Source organism: Agelaius tricolor, unplaced genomic scaffold (genome assembly GCF_023055355.1).
Source record: "Agelaius tricolor isolate 1412-34295 unplaced genomic scaffold, bAgeTri1.0.p SCAF_34, whole genome shotgun sequence".
Classification (NCBI taxonomy): Eukaryota; Metazoa; Chordata; class Aves; order Passeriformes; family Icteridae; genus Agelaius; species Agelaius tricolor.
Genome location: NW_027269294.1, coordinates 5,234,683 through 5,255,852, shown reverse-complemented (window position 1 = coordinate 5,255,852; position 21,170 = coordinate 5,234,683).

Here is a 21,170-nt window from a genome sequence, read left to right as displayed (position 1 = left end):
CCACTGAGGGCTGCCTTGGCTGCGGCCGTCGGGAAGCCAGGGCTCCAGGAGATCAATTAAAACATTCCCGCTGCAGAAAAATTACAGGAAGGGTGCTTTAAGTGAGGAAGGGAAATATCTGAGGGGATTATAGGACTGCAGGCCTTGGTCTGGAGGAGCAGAATGAAATGCTGGAGTAGTTTTGCAGACATGTACAGCTGTTGGTTAGGGATGCTCACCAAGGCCATCCGCAGCGGAATAGAGCCGGCGTCATTTCTAAATTTATTATCTTCCTACAGTAATGCATAGCCACAAAAACGTGATGAGGTTTTAGAAATAAGAACTGCAGAAGGACTCCAAGGGCATTGTGCAATTAAGAGTAGTGAATCCTCTGGCTATTATTTGAGCTGTTCTGGAGTTAAAGCAGCAGAAAGCTGATGAACTGCAGCGGTCCTGGCCATAGTTGGTACATGTCCTTCTTCCCAAAAAATCCTGCAGAGTGGCATTTTATAGCTAGGCTTGTATTCAAAAACACTTCATGGAATCATGGAATTGTTTGGGTTTTAAGGGACCTTAAAGACCACCTCACTCCAACCCCCTGCCATGGGCAGGGACACCTTGCACTAGACCAAGTTGTTCAAAGCCCCACATCCAACATCCCTTGGACACTTCCAGGGATGGAGCATTCACAGCCTCTCTGGGCAGCCTAAGTGCCTGACCTCACTCATTCACCTGTATTTCATACATCCTCTGTGGTGACTGCTAGTATTCTGTGAACTGTAAGGTTTGGGAGGCAGAGTCTTGCTGTCAGTTTGTTTATCTGTCCCTGACTGGCACCCTGGCAGTTATGGAAGTGTTCCTGGAGGTAGCTCAAAGAAATGTTTGTCTCCAGCAATCTCTGCTGAACTCTGACTGCTCAGGAAAAGCCCCTGGCTGTGGAATTTTACGTTGGTTCCCAACCCATGACGAGGGATGACAACTGACTCAGATCCTGATCCCAGTCTGGACAGGAGCACAAGCATTTCTGACACATCCCATGTTCCATCTCAGATCTAGAAATGCTTGTGTAGAAATACTTAGAAATATACTCTGGGAGATCATTCTCTGGCCACTAGAAAATCTCCACTGCCCAGATTTCCTAACAAAGCAAAGGAGGCTTGCTCTGCTTAAGCCAAACTCAATTTACTAAAGCTTATTCTGAGCTTGTAAGTACAAAATTACCCTTTTACCAGAGAGAAGAGAGTGAAAAACACCAGCATGATTGTTTTCATAAATAATGAAAGCAAAACCTCCACCAGGCACTCAGCAGTGAACTGTTTTTATCTGGAAGAGAGGAAGATTTGGTTGGTGAATTCATCACTATAGGAGACCTATACAGCCTGTCAGAGACACAAATGAAAATGCAGCCAGAACACACAGGAGGCAAGGCAGAGGAAACAGGGAGAACAGAACCAGTTATTTTTAACTGCCATTAATATTACAAGAGGGACTGTGACAAAGGGAGCAGCTTCAGAATTCAGAGTGTTCCTTTAATGCCAGTAAAGGAGTATCTAATGAGAGATGTCATATCAAGAATAACACAAAATGAAGGCAAGGACAGATATCTTTTTAAGAAAACCACGGCACCAATTACATATAAAAAAGTATTATTGTGAGACTATGAATAAAATCTTGATTTAATACAAGTAACAGACATTCCTGTACTTCACATTTCAGACTCTTAGTTCTACAAGAGCATAAACATTTCCAAGAAGAGGAGGTGGTTTACTAAGAAAGACAAGCCACTGAGCATTTATTTCTCAGCTCAGAACCCCAAAACAGACTTATTTGCTTCATACCACTGATTGGGATGACAACTTGAAGAATCAAAGATGCTTTACAAAATGTTTGCAAAGAATAAAAGGAGAATACCATTCCCATCCTCCCCGAGCTCTGATAAAGAGGCTGTTGAAAAATTCAGATGCTAATTTGAATAAGTGGCATCAAAACCACCTGCATATGTTTACTTTCTGCGTGCGTGGAGAGATGAAAAACATGACTAGGATCATGTCATCTGAGCATAATTTTAAAGCCCCAGATGTCCCTGGAAAATGCTACCAAGTGGAGTCTGGCAAGCAGCTCACCCAGAGAAGTTAACACGTAAATGGTGTCCCTTACCTGCTTTGTGTGCTCTCTATCATGCAATTTAATAACTTCTTGTTGAAAGGACTAAGACAGAGCAAAATCCAAAATTTACTGGTGGTGTAAGCATTTCCTAAAAACTTCCACCAGGAGCTGTATAATTTCTCAGAGTTCAATCCAAGCTGATCAATCAACCAATTCCTCCATCTTTCTATCTGTCACAAAACAGCTTTTGATAACAGAAGCATCTGCTCTTCCTTTCTTTCCAGCTACTGTTCCTGAGAGATTATCCCAATGGGCTTTTCTTCCCAAACACTTGTGATAATAAATTTAATTAGTATCACTAGACTACAGGAAAAAGGCAGTATCCTGTCTGATAATCACAATTACATAACTCAAGTATGAGCCAGGCTGTAAAGAAGCAAATATTCACAGTAAGATTTGTTCACAAACCATCTATTGATGAAAAGATCACGATAGTCAACTGTGAATATTAATTTACAGGCTATCTGTGAACACAAGGACAAGACTAATTAAAGATGCTTATCTCCTGAATTACTTGCTCATCTCTGGTAATTCCTGTTCTTACTGTCAAACAAAATGGTCATACAGACAACTTCCTAATTTCAGGCCACTCCACTGAAAAAATTATCAACCAGTGATGTACAGCTTGAAACCCACAATGCTTTATAAATATAGCACTTTTAAAATAGCAGGAAAACAAATGCTCCCGAATGAAGTAGCCCCTTCCCTAGGCTCTCATTTCTGAGGTGAATTAGCATTTATTAGCGTAAGTATTTCTGGTGGTCACTCAGTTGGATCAGGAAACTGATCTGGATTAAAACAAACCTTGACAAGGAAAGCAAAATTTCAGCATGGATTTTAAGGATTATCTCAATTTCTCCTGGGTGAGGCATTTCAGTTTCTTGAAGAGCACCAGGCTGTCTACTTGAAAGGAAGAAAATTTCCAATTTTGATTCTGAAATAAAAGGAAACTACTTAAATCTCTTGCAGAGAAGAGTTATTATTTTTCAGCTAAAATATGCTCAGGTTTCAATAGTTGATTTTTTTTTTCCTTCCATAGCTTTGTAAACCTGAAACTCCAGCAGCCTCCAATTTCCTAAGGATATGCCCAACATGGGGAAACCCCTGGACAGATGAGTTCTTCCTACACTATCTCAGCTCTGCTGCAGTAGAGGGAAGCAGCCAGAGGAATGGATCACAGCTCAACCTCCACCTGTCCTTCACAGCCCCTTGCTGTGTGCACAGTCCCCGAGGAGCCAGGTGGGTAATCCCAATTTACAGCAGCCCCAAGGCAGTCCATAATTATCACAGAGGCCATCCCAGACTCCAGACACTCCTGATGTGAGAAAAGCAAGTAGGTGGCCATCAGACACCTTTCCCTTTTTGCTCAGGAGGAGATTAATTATTGCTGTGGAAGCACTCTGAGTTCTGAAGCAACGATCCCGTAAACGGGAAACACTGAAGTGAAAATAAACCATAATTATGTTTTTGTTTAAAACCCTGACTTCTTACAATGCTATGAATAACATCAAAGAAATCAGTAAGGACAGAGCACTAATTCCTAAGTAACAAACCATTTCTGTGTGGTATTAGTTTCTGTGAATTTCTTCATACAGACAGTCTTAAGGGTGACATGTCTTCTCTAATTTTTTCTCATGTGGGATCTAGATTTAATATACTTTGAAATATAAATAGTAATGAGGTCATAAAAGATGCAGAAATGAATGAGAATCAGAGAAGGAAGCATAAGGAGAGGATTCAGGGGGATGAAAAAGTTGGTAATTTCAAAATGACATGGAGTTGGGCTTGACAGTAATAGCCCTCAAAAAAGAAGAAACCCCATGACAACCCCAGTGGTCTGTAGTTAAAAATTCCTGTCAGAGAAAGCAGTTGATAAAAAAGAAGCTCAGCACATTGCAAAGAATAATTCAAGGCAATGTGAGGCAGAACAGAACTTTTATCTTGTGGACTCCATGCCCCAGCATTGGAGGGTTGTGCCTCTTGTTCTCTCACTGCCTGGTTTTTTCTGTTTGTGCCCATTTTAAGCCTCCCCAAGGTACAATCCCTTCTGGCCACTTCTCTTGCAACTCTTTCTATGATCAACTGAAGCTTCCCAATAGGAAATGCTCATTTCTGCACAGTCAAATTTGGAAAAATTCAGTTTGTTAGCCATAAATATATTCTGTTGCACTAGCAGGAGTATTCCACTCCCATAGTTTTGCATGGCCTATAGGCAGCAATGAAGACATTCCTCAGAGATGTTGCTACAGAATGCATTCAGTTTCTGCATTTGATTTTTGAAATCAAGTGAAAGAAAATCATATTTTATTATTGAAGATGTTGTTGAACTAGTTTTCCTACAAATGGTATGCCAGTGTGTTTTCTAACCCAACACTTAAACTGGCTAAAAAGGGAAATGCCTCTCAGCACCACCCATTCACCTTCTCTGGCCTTCCCTGTGACCATGGCTGGCAGCTGCCAACAAGAGGCAATATATGGGGATGATTTTGCATTTTACACACAGTTCCCAGCTGGTTCTTACTCCCTTTCCCTAGTAAAAATCCCATTCACATCATCCTGGTCAGAAGTGGTTCCCCGGAATTTGCAGGTTTCACTGCAAGGTTAAGGCACTAAAATGAATTCACCAATTTCTCTCTTCCACTTGGAGTAAGACATGTGGGAGATCAACTCCTTAGTGTTATCCCATAAAAATAGAAGAACTTTTCAAGGAGGGAGTTAGGAGGGGGTTGTTGGGGTTTTTAATGTTTGCTTTAGGGCTTTCTTTGTTGTTGTTGTTTGTATTTCTTTTATTTTTTTTACTTTGGAAAACAATTGCTGTGTGTGAAAGATAGTGATTGGTGACTTGAAGAATATTTTTTTTAACCCAGCTAATGTAAAAACAACATTCATTCTGCATCAAATCAAAGATAATTCACTTAACTCAGCTAGGATATTTGCATACATTGGAGTGATACATTACAGTGTGAAATGCTATAAAGAAATACTTCCCTTTATATCTTATCCCTTTAATATCTCCTCTAAATTAATTTCTTAAATTTGTCTTCTATTAAGCAAAATAGGAGTTCATGAGTCACTTTTTTGATATCATCCTTTGGTTTATATTTCTTCTCCTCTCCAAATGTAATTAATATTAATTTTTTAAATTGCTTCCAACATAGAAGACCCCTGTGTCTTTAATCATGCTCATTTCTGGATCTGTTTAAATTCTTCTCTTTTTTTTTTTTCAGTCACAGAACATGACTGAAATTTTAATGCTGTCTGCAAAATTGTGTGAAGCCACTGCTTCATCACATGTAATGACATTCTGCTATCATTTGGATTTGCTGTCCAGAAAAGGTGCCTCCATGTATCCACAATTTCATAATAAATTAAAAAAAAAAAAAACAAAAAAACAAAAAAAAAAACCCACGCAGGAATGGAAAATGTTAATAAGGAACATATCCAGGGGAGAAAGAAAGCTCAGGCACAGAGCAGTTTTGTCACCCTGAAGATGCCTGTCTGCCCAGAGCTGGAGGAATTGCTCATCCTGTAGGAATTTTATAAAGCCATATAGATTCAATTTTACCAGCCTGGCACCTTCCACAAAGGCTGTATACACCAGTGGCTGTTCAAGAGGCTGTTCCAACACATTGAGAGAACCCTGGCTCTCCTACCCAAGCCCTGTGCCTCTGGGTCTTTAAAGAAGATTATGATAAAACAAGCCTTTCCACCAATTATTTTGCTCAATGTCTGCTTCTTTGTGAGCAGGATGAACTGCTGGCTGCTGCATCAGGGATTCCTGACAGCATCAGGCTGGGTAAGATCTCACCCAACAAGTGCTCTGGGCAGGTTTATCCATTGCCAGTCCATGGGAGAAGGCTCCTCCACAGGCACCACTCCCTCTGCTTTGATGCCAGGGACAATCCTTGTATTAAAGAGGGATTTTGAAAATGAACCAGTGTCTTTTGGCCCCTGCTGAAACCAATGGATGGCTTCTGTTTTGTCATCAGGGACTGTGGAAGAGGCAAGACCCAGCTCCTGGACAGACAAATGCCCAAGCAAGGGATGACTCAAATTAATTCAAGGAACGAGTCCAAATTAACTCCTCCACCCCAGGAGTTTGGGAATTGCCTTGCTCTCTCTCTTTCATGTCAGGAGGTGTTCAGGGCATCTGGCAGCACAGAAACCACACACATCAATGCAGTAAATGTGGGGGCACACTGAGGGGACACTGGGAGGGGCATGCTCCTGTCTTTGCCTGCTATGGCATCATGGAATCATTCAGGTTGGAAAAGGCCTCTAGGATGGAGTCCAACTCACAGCCCAGCACTGCCAAGCCCAGCACATTTTTTTTAACTTCTAAAACATGAAAAAGCAAAGCTCCCAGTAATATATTTTTCTAATTTCTTGCAGAGTTTGGACTGCTGGAAACATGTTTTTCATTTCTTTATCTTTTTGAGAAACTAATGAAACTATGGAGGCTTCAAATTTCACCAGCTGCCAGCCAAAATTTTGGTTTCCATGTGAAACTGACAAAATGAAATGGCACCAGTGAGTGCACCTCAAGGCAAACTGTTTTAAAACTAATTTATATGGGAAGAAACTGCAGCAGTGACTGCACAATTACATTGTTCAATTAACAGCACAAAAATTAATAGCACCATTGATTCACCAATGACAAAAAAAAAAAAAAGATATGGTTTTCTGTAATTCCAACAGAATGAGCAATTTTTATTGGTGTGGGAACTCTTGCCTTGTTTTGAGCTAATTATTTTCTGTCTTGAGATTCTCCCATCAGTCTCCTTTTGGCACTCCATTTCATGCAATTATGATGTCTGTAGCAAAAACAGGCTGCCAAAAATGGCAATTGGAAAAAAAAACCTCCTCCTTTTAGAGAAAATGACTCAGCAAATTCTGCTCTTTTGAGTATTAAAAATTCTCATTTTTCAGAAACCCACTGCTGCACAGTAATTTTAAACTACCTGACAAGCATTTCTTACAAGCTTGATGTTCAGGAACAGCCCAAAGAATTACATTTTGTGTGACAGGGCTTGATACTTTTGCCTGTGAATATGGGAATTTTGTCTCATCTGTCATCTAAATTTTGATATGAGCACCAAAAATAACAGTGATTGCCAAAACCAGCAACTTCCTGATGGACATCCACACCTTGGCTTTCCATGATGTGGAGGTGGCTGCCTTTACCACGTACCAAGTTTCACTTAACAATAGAGGATTAGGGGATAGAATAGACAATATAGAATCCATTCAGTATTTCTATTTTTATGTAGATATAGATTATATAGATTATATAGATTATATAGGTTATATAGATTATATAGATTATATAGATTATATAGATTTAGATTATATCAATGATATAGATATAGATTATAGAGATAGATTATATATAGATATAGATTATATAGATTTAGATGATATTGATGATATAGATGATATAGATATAGATTATAGATATAGGTAATATATAGATATAGATTATATTGATATAGATATAGATAGATATAGATGTATATAGGGATATATATAGATATAGATATAGATAGATATAGATATAGATTATATAGATATAGATGATATAGGTAGAGATAGATAGATAGATAGATAGATAGATAGATAGATAGATAGAGGTAGAGATATATGTTGGTGTGTATGTATTCTATATTTGATGGAAAACAGTGAGCATGGCAAAATTTCATTTTTTCAGATCTGCAAGACATTTAAGCAAAGGGGAAATACCACTGGCTACACTAAAGTGATGAGTGAGATACAGTTCACTGCCTGGCTCAGGAAATAAAAGTCAGATTATTCTGGGAGTTTGCTCAAGTAAGAGTTCTAATATAAGAGCTGGGAATAAGCCACATATTAACCTATTCATCAGGGTCATTCAGACCTACCTTGGGCTCCCTGGGATTCAAACTGCTCAGCAAATTTTCTGCAATGCACAAAACCCTTCAGACACAGCAGCAGCGAGGGGGGCTGCTGCACAAAACCATTCAGATATTTAACAATTCCCTGAAAAGAATTGCAGTCACCTGCATTATGCAGCCTGTCTGCCATTTGATAGATTACATGCTACAGTGAAATATAGACTTGTCCATGTAATTTTATAACTTGAACAATGATTATGATATGCAGTGCATTTCCAATTATCTTCCATTATGTTTCATGTGCTGTACAGATTTCAATTGGCATTTGCAAGGCAGCCAGAAAATTACAGCAATTATTGAAAATTATTGTGATATAAAAGCAATGCTTCCCCCTCCTCCTATCAATTTTCTTTGTATTGGTATATAAAACAGACTGCTGCTTCAGCACCTAGGAAGACAAACTATATTTTGCCTTCTTAACTATACAGAGAGAATGAATTCTACTCTAGTTTTAGGGTATTCATAGCAGATGTACAGTCAATATTAATTCTGAAATTTTCTTATTGTTACACTTTTAATTATATACTCATTTACTTGATTTAGGTTAGAATTAAATTGATAGCTATATAGATATAAGTGCACTCACATACATTTCCATGAGTATAACAGTCAATTCTTTATTCTTCTTTAAAAACATAATCTATTTTTAATTTCATTCCCGCTGCTTTTATTCGGATCGAGGAGATTTTAACAGGAACGTCTTTGACCAACCTTTTTTTATTACTTAATTTATCTTAATGGCAAGGACCTGTCCTATAAAACTCATCTACCCATGGTTATTTTTACATTCCTGAGTAGTTTCTTCAGACCCTATGGGTATGCTCATGTGCACCAAGCTAAACATTCATTAATTTATAAGAACAGGGCCTTATTTTTGCCTGGGCTTTCTTAAATACAGAGCACTAAGACTTCATTGTGTCCCTTTAAGGGGAGAAACAATTCCAAAGTGTTTGAAAAAGAGGATTACTGTTTTTCATAGCATATATAAACAACAGTAATAATTTTTGTCATGTGTGCTTGACTATAAAGCAAAATTTGTAATGCAAATGTCTATGCTATAGCATAACAAACTTGTACTTTCTATGTTCCTCTGAGTTTAATTGAACCTGACATTGGAAATGACAGGAATTTTAATTACTTAAAATAATATCTGTATTGTGACCTAACATGCTAGTTAAAGAGGATGCTGTTTGATTGTAATTCAGTTTTACACATTTCTTTCTTCTTTTATTTTTTATCCTTAGAAAAGAAAAGTTGTCTTTGCTGTGACAAGAAGGTGTCTCATGCTAGTTGCTGGATAAACAAACCAGAAAACAATATAAGTATAAAAACTGTGTTAATATCCAACAAAACTTCAAAACAAAACCACAAAAAAGAATTATTTCAAGGTTTTATGTTTGAAACCTTGCTTTGGCTCCATGTTATATCCACTGCAGCAGCTGCGCCAAAAAGGTCCCTATAAAAGCTCTCAGATGTGGAATGCTGGGTGTGCTATGTCACGATAACACCAAGTCAGGGCCTTAAATTAAGCAGGACTCTTATTTATTTATCTTTTCCTTCCACTGTGGTTTTCTCTCTGAACTCCCTTCCTCAATTTTTCTTCTTGAGTTTTGACTGTCAAAACAAACAAACAAACAAACAAACAAAAAACCAAAACAAAACAAAAAAACAAAAACAAAAACAAGAGCACAAAGAACACAAAAGCAGCACAGCTTATCCATAAAGTTAATTTGGAAAAGCCAAGCACCTCTGTTGTTTGGTTAATATCAGTAAAGGGAACCCTGCTCAGTATCCTTACCTGGAAACAAGGATGCTGTGACAGCAAGAAGCAATGCTGTCACTGTATATATTATACATATATTTAAAGAAAAAAAAATATATAAATATTATATATATTAGATATATATTATATATAGTATAATACAATATCTATTATATATTATATTATATAGTATATAGTATATAGCATATATTATATAATAAATATATAATATATAGTATATAATATATATAATATAAAATGTATAATGTATTATGTATTATATATTACGTATTATATATTACATATTATATATTATATATTACGTATTATATATTACATATTATATATTATATATTATATATTATATATTATATATTATATATTATATATTATATATTATATAATGTATTATATATAATATATTGTTATATATAATATATATTATATATATAGAATATATAGCTGGGGGGCATTGTCATGAGCTGGAGGATAACTGGAAGCTACAAGCAAGTCATCTCTAACATTACTGATCATTTCAACCTCCACTAATTCCAGCTGATTATTCTGACACCATTTTTGGCACTAATTTTACTGCTTGAATTGCTGGGCTTCCTCTCGCACACATTTCAAGTTTTCTGGGGTTTTCCTTTCCCTTTATCCTCCACTTCTTCCACAATTAAACAGAGTTAGACTTGTATCCTGCACAATATATGGCCAGTTGTTGCTTGCCCCAGTGACTGCTGAGCAGTGTCAAAGCAATTTTTAGCATTACACTCCACTTTCTCACTGCTTCTGAATAATGCTGGGCCAACAAGTCCCAGGAAGATAAAGCTCCCAGAGCAGCAAGTTTAATCACTCTCTTCTTATTCCTTCATCACTCCTCACCATGCAAAAAGAACCACCCCCAAACTCATATATTGGTGCAGTTCAAAATGGTTATTTTTCCAGGAGCTCAGTGGTGTCCTAAGCATTGGATGGAGCATGTTACCCTAAGAACAGCAAAGAAATGAAGCACTGGCTTCTGAGACACCTCTCCAAGCAGTGAGTGTACCCAAGGACTTGTGCCCACAGCATCTTTCCTCTCGTGGAAAACTAAACTCCCCTTTTCAGGGCTTTTATTTAGCATTTTGATGGAGCTGGTGCAGCTCCCACTCCTGCTGTCCCTCTCATTTTTGCAACCTCATAGGAAACTTTCCAGCCCCTCATGGATTCTTTGGCTAGGGAGGAGTTAAAGGACAGTTGCAATGCCTGGGTGGTTATTACTGTGTCCAAGCAGATGAACATATGTTGCAGAGCTGCACAGTATCATGATTTAAAAATAAACATGTATTTTATGCCAGCTTTAGTTGTCATGGGTAAGTCTAAAATGTGCTTTGTTTTCTCTTGGTTTTTTTTTTTCCTAAACAGTGTTTTGAGTTATGTGAACTCAAAACCCCTAAGAAAGCAGAATCCAGCCATGTTGCACTAAAATATTTGTGTTTTAAATGTGAAGTGCTGCTGACAGAAATGCACAGCGTGGCACATGCACAACCAGGCAGTGTGACAAAGGCTAAGCTACCAGCGTCCTGCATCTGTCACCCACAAAGGAAACCATCCCCACTTTTTTATATCAATATAGGTTACTATAGCAACACAGAGCTTTTATTTTTCCTCAGGTTTATTATGTAGGAGCCAGGGAGCATGTTCAGACACTGCATGCATTCATAACCCCACAGAAGTGTCTGTCGACTGCACTCTCCAAGGCACCTCTAATGGACTTGTTAACTGCTAACAACTGCAGCCTGCACTGAACAACTCCAGCAACAAAAAGCAAACACCCCTAGCAACAATCACACACATCCATCACTCAGGCTTGTGCCCCCAGCTCAGCAAAAATCAAATATTTCCTTAAATATTAATAATTCGTATGTCAAATAATTATTATTTTATTAAATCAATTTAATTATTTCTATTAAGTAAACATAATAGCAATTAAATAAAGTCCCTGGTTTCATTTTTACAGGGTAAACTCAGGGGACAAGCTCCTATTGCCAGGACCTTTTCATACTTCCTTACTTCCAGTGGCACAAACGAGCAATCCTGAGGAGATGTGAAATGTGGAACACCCTCACTTTACTCCACAGACAGCTCTGATCTTGCTCCCTGCACCTTGGTTTTACAGCTGGGTGCCACAGCTCCAGTGCAAAAGTCATAAACAGATTTTTGTCAGCTTTTTCTTGCAGAACTGCCCAGTGCAGTGGAGACTGGGGAGCCACTCGACAGAAATGATTAAATACTCTGGAAAGATGACTCTGCTTCTACAAACACATCCATCCTTTTATGGCTCATGTCTTTCCACATCACTTTAAGCACCATTTAATTTTAAAACTGAAAATTTTATAGGCAGCTCCAGGGCATCATAGACAAGACAAACAGAAAGTAATGATGCCCTGGGATTCTGTTTGCTCTTACCAGGGGAGTTATGGAGAACCCATCCCTAAAAATGCAAGCACAGCCTATTTAAGGCATCCCCACATTTGCTCACTCTTTGGTTTCCACTATGCTGTAGCTGAGTTGAGAAGAAAGTTCTTCAATCTTGTGGCCCTGTGGTGACAGAAGAAGGGCAGCTGAGGGTCAAATTTAAGTTTTATGCAGCTGTATAGCAACACTTTGGGTGCTCTGGAATTAAAAGGGGAAAAAATCAACTTGACTTTGATTTCCTGCAGTGAACTCTTTAATGGTGGGCAGGAAGCATAGTCCATGGTTTAGGAACTGGCTGCACACTTAGAGGATTAAAGTTCAGCTCAGATGAACATTGCAAGGGGGCTTGTGTTTCCACAAGCAAATATTCTTAAAAATATTCTTAAAAATATTTAAAATCTTAATATCTTAAAAATTAGATTTTAATAATGTACATATTATCAGATTATATAATAAAGCCTGGTTTAGCAGCTATGACGGCCTGGCACATGCTGGGGTAAGAAAAATTCAAACTGCAAAGTTTCCAAAAGCCTTCCAAGAGCTACTGACATAGTGGCGCCTTGCCAGGCTGATTTACAGACAAGGCTCATTTTTATTTTCCCAAGCTGTCTCCTGCTATCACTCTGGATACCCAGATGTCATACATTTATGAGTCCTGAAGGAGTTCAGAAATAAAAATGTGAGCTGCTTGCAGAGATATGTGATCTCTCATTAAAAACAACCTCGGGTTTGGAGGACTTGTGGATAGCTGATATTTAAAACAATAATTCAGAGGTCAGCAAATCATTAGTGTGGATAACCCTGACAACTGCATGTTTGAAAATCTGGTCAAAATGTTAGTTATAAGCAGAAGTTGTCTGGTATCGTAGCAGAAGCGAGTTAAACCAATAGCCTTTGCAAGGAAAATGCCAGCTCACTTTCTATCAGAAGATTCAAACTGGAAAAATCAAGTAATTCATAAAACAAACCCTGGTTGACACTATAGGCACAGGCTTACAAAAAATTCTTGTCCTGGAGCATTTGCCACATTAAAGTCAGAACATTCTGATTACTCGGAAGCACAGTAGGCAGTTGAGGAGTGGTTTAGCTTTACTTTTTAAAAGTACTCCAAGGCTCTGTGTTAGATTAAATGCTTAATATACTTCCTAATCATGTGAAAGGAAGGTGAGCAGCAGGGAAAGGCTGCTCACTGCTGATGGAAAGTTATGACATGAGAAGTGACAAAGTTCAGTGCCAGAGGGAACTGTTTGCTTGCTGAGGTCCAAAAGGCTCGGTTTAAGAAAGGGACCTGGCAATAACCCTGCAGCTGTGCTTAATGATGCAGAAGTATCCCTTTCTTCCTACATACAGCCATATCCATCCAAAAGGGAATTAATTTAACCAGTGGATCAGATGACAAAGTACACAGGGAAAAACAGCATCAGGATTCAGAGTATGGCTTCAGCTACAAAAGTTGTATAGAATATTCATTAGGTCGTTTTAGAAAAGATATTGCAGATTAAACCTGAAAGATGCTGAGAGAAGGGCAATAAGAATGGTCAATGGGATGGAAAAACCTCTCATTTTAAATGACTTTAAAATATTAGGACTGTTTCTCTAAAGAGGTTTTACAACACTGGATACCATAGAAATATTTGAAGTAAGGAGTCATAAGTAAAGAAGCATATGAGACACTTCTACTTTTTTTTTTCTGTGATTATTCAAAGTTATGACAATTTATGAAAATGGAAAGCAGAGAATTCAGATTTCATTTTAAAAAATATATTGGAAAGTTGAATCTGGCAAGGTGGATTCATAGGAACATAAGTTAAACAAATATTGGAATATTTGATAGCAGAGTTATTTTCCGGGTATTTTTCAGACAGCATTGTAAAAAATGCAAGTACTTCAAAGTTTATGGCCATCTCTAAATAGCAGAATGACTAAGACAAGAGTCTCCCAGACACTCATGAGATGTTTTCTGCACATTCTCAAGGATCTGGCTGCAGTTTGATGTGCTGCTTCTGCATGGCAGCCTCTCTATTCCTAAATTATCTATTGCCATTAGTGAATGAAAACAAACAAACAAAAAAAGCCTCTTCCAAGACACTGAGTGTCAAATTTAAGCCCAACTACTAAAATAAGATGACATCAGCTTCACTCAAGGGATATGGTGAGGCATCTTCTAATACATTCAACCAGTTCCTTAACCTTGATAAAGATGCTTTTATAAATGTATCATATATATTTGGTTATGGGCATTTATTGTTTGGTTCTGCCAGTTGAGATTAGGATCAGAAATCAGGAGCCAACATGAAATATTTATGGCAGGCATCCTGAAATGCATAACATAATTGATAGGGAGAGCAGGAAATATTGCTCATTTGGCTTTTTTTTTTTTTTTTTTTGTATGAATGCTGGTCCTATATTTAGCTCTGTTAGGAATTTTTGGGCTGGGATGAGTGATCTCATCAAATCACTGGTTTCCTGATTGCTCTTTCGATCAGGGTCATAAAGGATCGATGGATGCAAAGGTATAGATGGAGGTACAGAGTGCTAATGTAACTTGAGGAGAACTCCTCTGGAATTCAGGCCAGGAACAGCCCAACATAATAAAAATAATATATGCAATGCAGGGGTATTATAGAACAAAGCCTATGCTTGGCAGTATTTTTGAACCTATTTTTCTGTTAACATATTTAAATATCTGTCAGCCTGAGTTCTTATATACAGTGTCCCGAGGCATTAATCTCCTCAATAAAATGTTATACTTTCCCACAGAAGCCAGCAACATAAAAATACAAGGGAACCTGTGCTCATATTTCACAGTAAAAGTGATCCTAAAGAATTGCTGAGTGCAGGGTTTAAACTGTGTAAGTCTGCTGGCTAACCCCCTCCTTGGAGATAGGGGCTGTACTGAGGATACCCCATGGAAATGAGAGGTGGGAAGAGCATGTGAGCTGAAAACATGACTAGAAGGGTTAATACATGATTTTTGGAGTACTTTTCTGGACTTTTGGTTATTGCAAGTTCCCACGTCTCACTGCCATCAATAGAGGCACCAGAGTAAAATCTGTCCCTGGCTGGTCACAGAAAGGGCTCTGAGGCTTCTCTGTGCAAAAAATTTCATGAGCTCATGGTGGCATGGCTGTGCCTACAGTGACACTGTAGTAAACTCCCAGTGTGGCAGGAGAGTTCAAGAAGCAGGTGCAATGCTCAGTTGAGGGTCAATAGTTTTACCCTTTGAAGCTTTTCCCCTGAGGGACTCTTTTTCCCCCCTCTCTTTCTGACCATCACCCTGCTGTGTGGCTTAGCCACTTGCAGGCTCCATCAGAAATCCCTCCTGGCACAGAGGGAATTATCTCAGGCACTGCAGGGAGCAAAGAGAGGACTAGTGCTCTGCACAGACTTTCTGTCATCAGCTGGGGGCTGCTCCTGTACAGCACCAAGAGCAATGAATGCTTCCTGGTTCCTGATCCTTCTGAATGCTGTGGCAAAGCACAGAAAAGTACAAATGATGATAAATTATTCATCTCTGAGGTGGATGAGTTTGTCAATCCCATATATAAGATGCTATAAGGCACAGCAGATTTGTTGCCCTTAATTTTATCGTGCCATGCAATTGGATTCTGCTAGGGACACTCAGAGACCCAGTAAAACGTGTAAAAATGGAATGGGACTGTATGACCTGAACAAGGCAAAAAAAACCATATTTGAATCATAATTTGTATTAGATGATAGATCCTAGGGTAGTTTTCCATCAAATAAGTCATTCTTACACTCCCTGAGAGAATGCTTGTTTATAGTTGCCTGTCTGTTCTTCCCATCTCTTTTATTGATGTAGCAGGAAACAGGAGGAGGTTTGCTTATGACCAATCTATTTGCTGCATATGCAATATGTGCAGGTCACACATAGTGCACAAGGTATGGCAAAGCATTTTTCTGTAGAATTTAGCAATGTGAAATTGCTTTTCAAGTTTCTTGCTTTTAAGTGCCTCTGGTAGAGATTCATGTGTTATTTCCCCGAGATTATTTCTGGACACAGATAATGATGCCATAAGCATTTGAAAGCTGTCATTTCTGGTCAGATCTCCACCCTGAAAAGGATTATTGCATATTGGTATCTAGGCAGCTTTTGTCAGTGTAATTCAGCTGACTGGGGACTGGATATTCTAATTCTGTGAATTGTCACAGTCCCTGGACAGGTCACCCTGACTTTACAGCAGGGTGTTCATAGCTAAGGATGCTTGAGTTTAGCAAACCTTTTCCTTCATCGTTTTTTTCCCCCCTCTTATTTATTTTTTTCCATCACAGGACCCCCCTGCACAAGCAACAATTACCTCCCAATTTCAGGGAGTAATTTCACAGGTATTTTCACAGCCAGACCTATTGTGACCAAGGAGACAAAGTGATCTCCAAAGCTATCATGAGCAGCCGCTAGCCGTGCAAAAAAAAAAGAAAAAAAGTGAAATATCTCTTGCCGCTGTCCTTCTCCCAGGAGAAATGGCAGCTCATTCCCAGTCTGTAGATTTAAGTAACAAGTCTCTAGGCTGCAGATTTGTTTGACCCTGCTGTGTAGTGAAGCACAGTCAGTCAAATGCAACAGCAAAATCAGGATGAGTCCATAAGGACTGGTATCCAAGATATTTTCAGACAGATACTTGGTGTGAGCCTTGACTTTGAAAAATGAACAAATATTCATTGATTAGACTTGCCTTTTTATAACATCAGAATGACCAAAGCTACTGACATTTTTTTGCAGCCCACTACTTTTTCCTTTAAACATACCACGGCACTCATATTTCTCCTCCAAGTAGAAATGGCATAATTCCCCAAATGGGTAAAAATTCCACACAGTTATTGCTAAAATTTCTCATATAAAAATGAAATTATGTTTCCAAGTGCCTGGGGATTGAATACTATTTTCCAGAGTCATTCAGACAATCCCCCTTTCCTCTAAAGCCACGCTTTGAAATCAGCCACACAGCATGCTCTGCCACAGTATCCTGGATCTAATTATTCTCCCATTTACCAGAAGGTGTGAAACAAACCTACAATCTCTTGCATTGCTCTTACACTTCTAATTATATCTGCAGCTCGTTATCAGAAGCACAATGAGGTGAGGTGCAGCGGGTCCCGGAGCTGGGTCGGGAATTGCGGCAGGATGGAGATCCGCGATCCGCCCAGCCCGCGCTCCGCTCCTGCTCCCATCGGGGCTCTTCTGGGAATCCCATAAACAGGGATGGCTGCTGCTTCCACACCACTCTGTCCTTTGTTTGCTTTACTCCACATCATTTTCCACTCCTATTCAGCAGAGAGTTCAAATGATTTCAGTAATAGCTGCCGCTGCTGTAGCCTCCGCAGTTTATGAAGTAAGAAAATACCCCAAGTGTCACTTTCTAACTTTAGCAAGTTTGAAGTTAGCTAGGTGGATGACTGTTCTCTTTGGAATAGAGACATGGACATGATGCCTCGGTGGAAATTCAGGCACTTTTTGATTAGTTTCAACTCATTAATCACCTGCATGCAAATGGAAATCTCTTAGTATTGTACTCATTTTTACTATCATCATCATCATTGCTACCATCATCATCATTGTTAATATTCTATTAAAAACTCTTTTGTTTCTGCATAAAGCTATGATCCTAATATTGATCCATGAATATCCAAATGATGCTTTGCTGTATCTATTCAGAACTACAACTTTCACCATAAAACTTTGTTTCTGATTCCAAACTGGATTGATTGAATTTCCTCCAGACCTCTTGTATGCGGAAGTTCAAGTTTCGCTCAGCTTTTTTAATTATTCAAATCATCTGAGTGTACCCAAGAAAAATGAGATTCAGAGTGGACTTCTAATGGATAATGCTGCCAGTGTGAAGACATTGTTTCTAAATGTCATTTCTCATCACAATATTTTTGCATAACCTCAGCTGAAAATAACCTTGCTTACCCGAACGTGAACAGAGAAATGAGCCACGAGAAAACATATTTTTATACAGAATATCATTATCTAGGCAAGTTGCAAATCCAGCTGAGATGTGTCAGCCTCTTCTGAGCGTAGCAGGAACCTGCTGAAGATCACCGTACATTCCATAAAGATGTCATGCTGCTATGCTGCTAGGAAATCGCTTTGAAATATGTTCTGAGAGGCAGGGAAATTGAAAATAAAAAGAAAGGAAAACGAGAACTTCTACAAGGGAAGTGCAGCTGAGATTCCATCGGTCCCCAGAGAGGTGACCCATCAGATGGCACTGAGGTCCCCACTGACGTCTCGCTTTCCCGAGCTCACAGCAAACAAAAAGCCATGCAGGGAAGTGCCTCCAAAGGATTTCATTCCCATGCAAAGATAATTGTCTCTCCTCAGTGAAATGCATGTCCCCTGGACATTTCTCTTTACACAGGGACTTCAAACAGCTTTCGACAGGTCCTAAATGACTGGCTTGGCTCAGGGACTTGCCTTTCAAGGGGATGAAGGTACAGGGGAACAAATATAATTCTCAGTAACAGGCTACAAGAATGAAATATCTTTTAGATAGCATATCTATCTGTCTATCTATCCAAAAATATGAATCCCTCTAAGTAAAGGCTCTTTTTTTTTTTAATGTAAAAAGCATATTGGAAGCAGAGAGCACACTCCAGCCTTCTTCTCCTCCAGATGTGTGTGTGCCTTCAGCCTTCCTTTCCCCATCTTCTGCCCCATTATTTTCTTCTACCTCCAAGCTGAAGAATAAAGAATGTTCCTCACCTCACACTCTAAGCTGTATCTCAGTGACCACGGCAGATATCAATAAAACACATTTATTGCAGAATTTCCAGTGAAATGAAAATAGATTTGCCTCAGAAAGCAGAAGCAATGAGCTCCTTTAACAGAAAAGTTTTTCCTGCATTATGAATCCAGCAAAGCATCCTCAGAGGACCTTGAGATTAAATTAATGGTCCCAGGTGTCCTCAAGACTTTTGAGAACCCTGAGAAACTTGAAAGATTTCACACTGTAGGGCCAACAAAGGGACAAAACTGTCCCTTTGTGCATCTGCCCACAAATACACCTCACCACGTTCCGGGGGATGGAAGATCGATGATGGGATTGTTTGTAATATAATACTGGATTCAATAACTCACATTGCCTTTTTCAGCTGCAGGCCATTTTATCCTGTGGTCCTCTGAAGCCAGAGAGGAAACTGGGCTATGGAAATAAATTAACCTAAAAAAGAATACACCTTCCACTAGGCAAGTAAGAAAATTATAAGATGAAACTGCCAATTTTTCTCATGAAAATATCCCTTATGATTTGTTTAATGACATATCATGAGTTAATTTTTAAGGCCTGTATTTTTTTTTTTTCTGTGGGAAGTTTATCTGAAAACAAAACACTAATAAATGTGGTGGGAAGTTCCTGAACTTCCAGAGCTGCAGCAGGAAATATTTGACCTTAAGGGCCCCCTAACTGTGATGTTTTCATCAGGGAGAAATATCACTAAGCAGTGTCTACAGTAAAACTGTCTTACAACAGCAGTGTGGAATTTTAAACAAAATATGTCAGGAGTAATTAAAATCAGGAGAATGATCAAGTGTCTCTTAGCGTTGCTACATAAACAGCCACTACCAAAACAAGAAGCAAAAACCCCCAAAGATTATAGAGACAGCAAGAATCCTGTTTAAGAAAATGTACAAGTTTAGAGGTTTTGGGTGAGTACATCCATCATTTATTCCACTGGAATTTAAGCTGTTCATATTTGCCTTTTTTTGGTGTCTTTCATGAAGTTTAATTACAATACAGTAAACAGACAGAGACTGAGAGCATTTCTGTTGTGTAATAAAGTTCAATACTGACAGTTTTAAGAGGGATTTTTAGACCTGTGGCAAGTTTGAAAGGGAGTTTCCTTACACATTTTGCCAAAAGCAAGGAGTGCCTCCACTCAAACCACAGCAGCACAAAGAGGCTTTTTAAAGACTGGTGGTAAATAAACAAATAACAATAAATAAAGTAATCTCTTCCATTTTGAACTGACTTGCACCTTTCAAGATCACAGAACACCTTCGCTATGGGTCAAGCCGCTCTCTAGAAGAAAACCATCAGAAGAGTCCAGAATAATTTTGAAGAGGCAAAAAAAGGAATGCAGGGGGACTGTCATGGAGAAAGTGCTTGTCTGGCCCAAAAAAGGCTGGGAACACCAAATCCATGTTACAGGTGTAGTTTGTGTTTTGCTCTCCTTTCTAGGGCTCCCACACACTTGGGGCTGATGAGCAACTCAGTGGAAATTTGTTTTTTTTCTTGGGATTGTCTCCTGGATGGGCCAGAGCAGACACATAGGACAGAGCAAAAAAAACCCATAGCACTTGGAAAAACAAGTTGAAATTGGCTGGGGAACTGGTTGTACATTGTGCTTGGATCCAAGACCTGATATTCCATAAATCCAGGCCAACTCCAGGTCCTGATGCACTCCCACTGTGATACTGAGAGGTCTTTCAGACTTAAAGGGGCAAACTATCTGAAGCACCCAGAATTTCTTTAATTTCTTCTATTTGCATACAATCAGCTTGCAAGGCTTTACAGGTTAAGGATGCCAGGTAGGATGGCTGAAGATATGGTAAAATTAAATGTGATCTAGATAGCAGAGTCCTACATGCTGACTCTGTAAGTTACTGTCCCTGGATGGTTTTAATATGGCTTTGCTTACACCATTCACAATTTCAGCTCAAAGAGTACCATTACAGCTAATTTTCTGGTGGTTTTATGAGGATCTCGTGCCTGACTTCCTAAATTAGGGTAGCTCCTTAAAAAAGACCTTTTAAGCAAGCTCCTATCAGAACAAAGTTTCCCTGATGTTCAAGGTGATAAATCCTACAGTCCAATTTTTCCACTTGGAACCTTACAGGGCTTCTGAGGGAG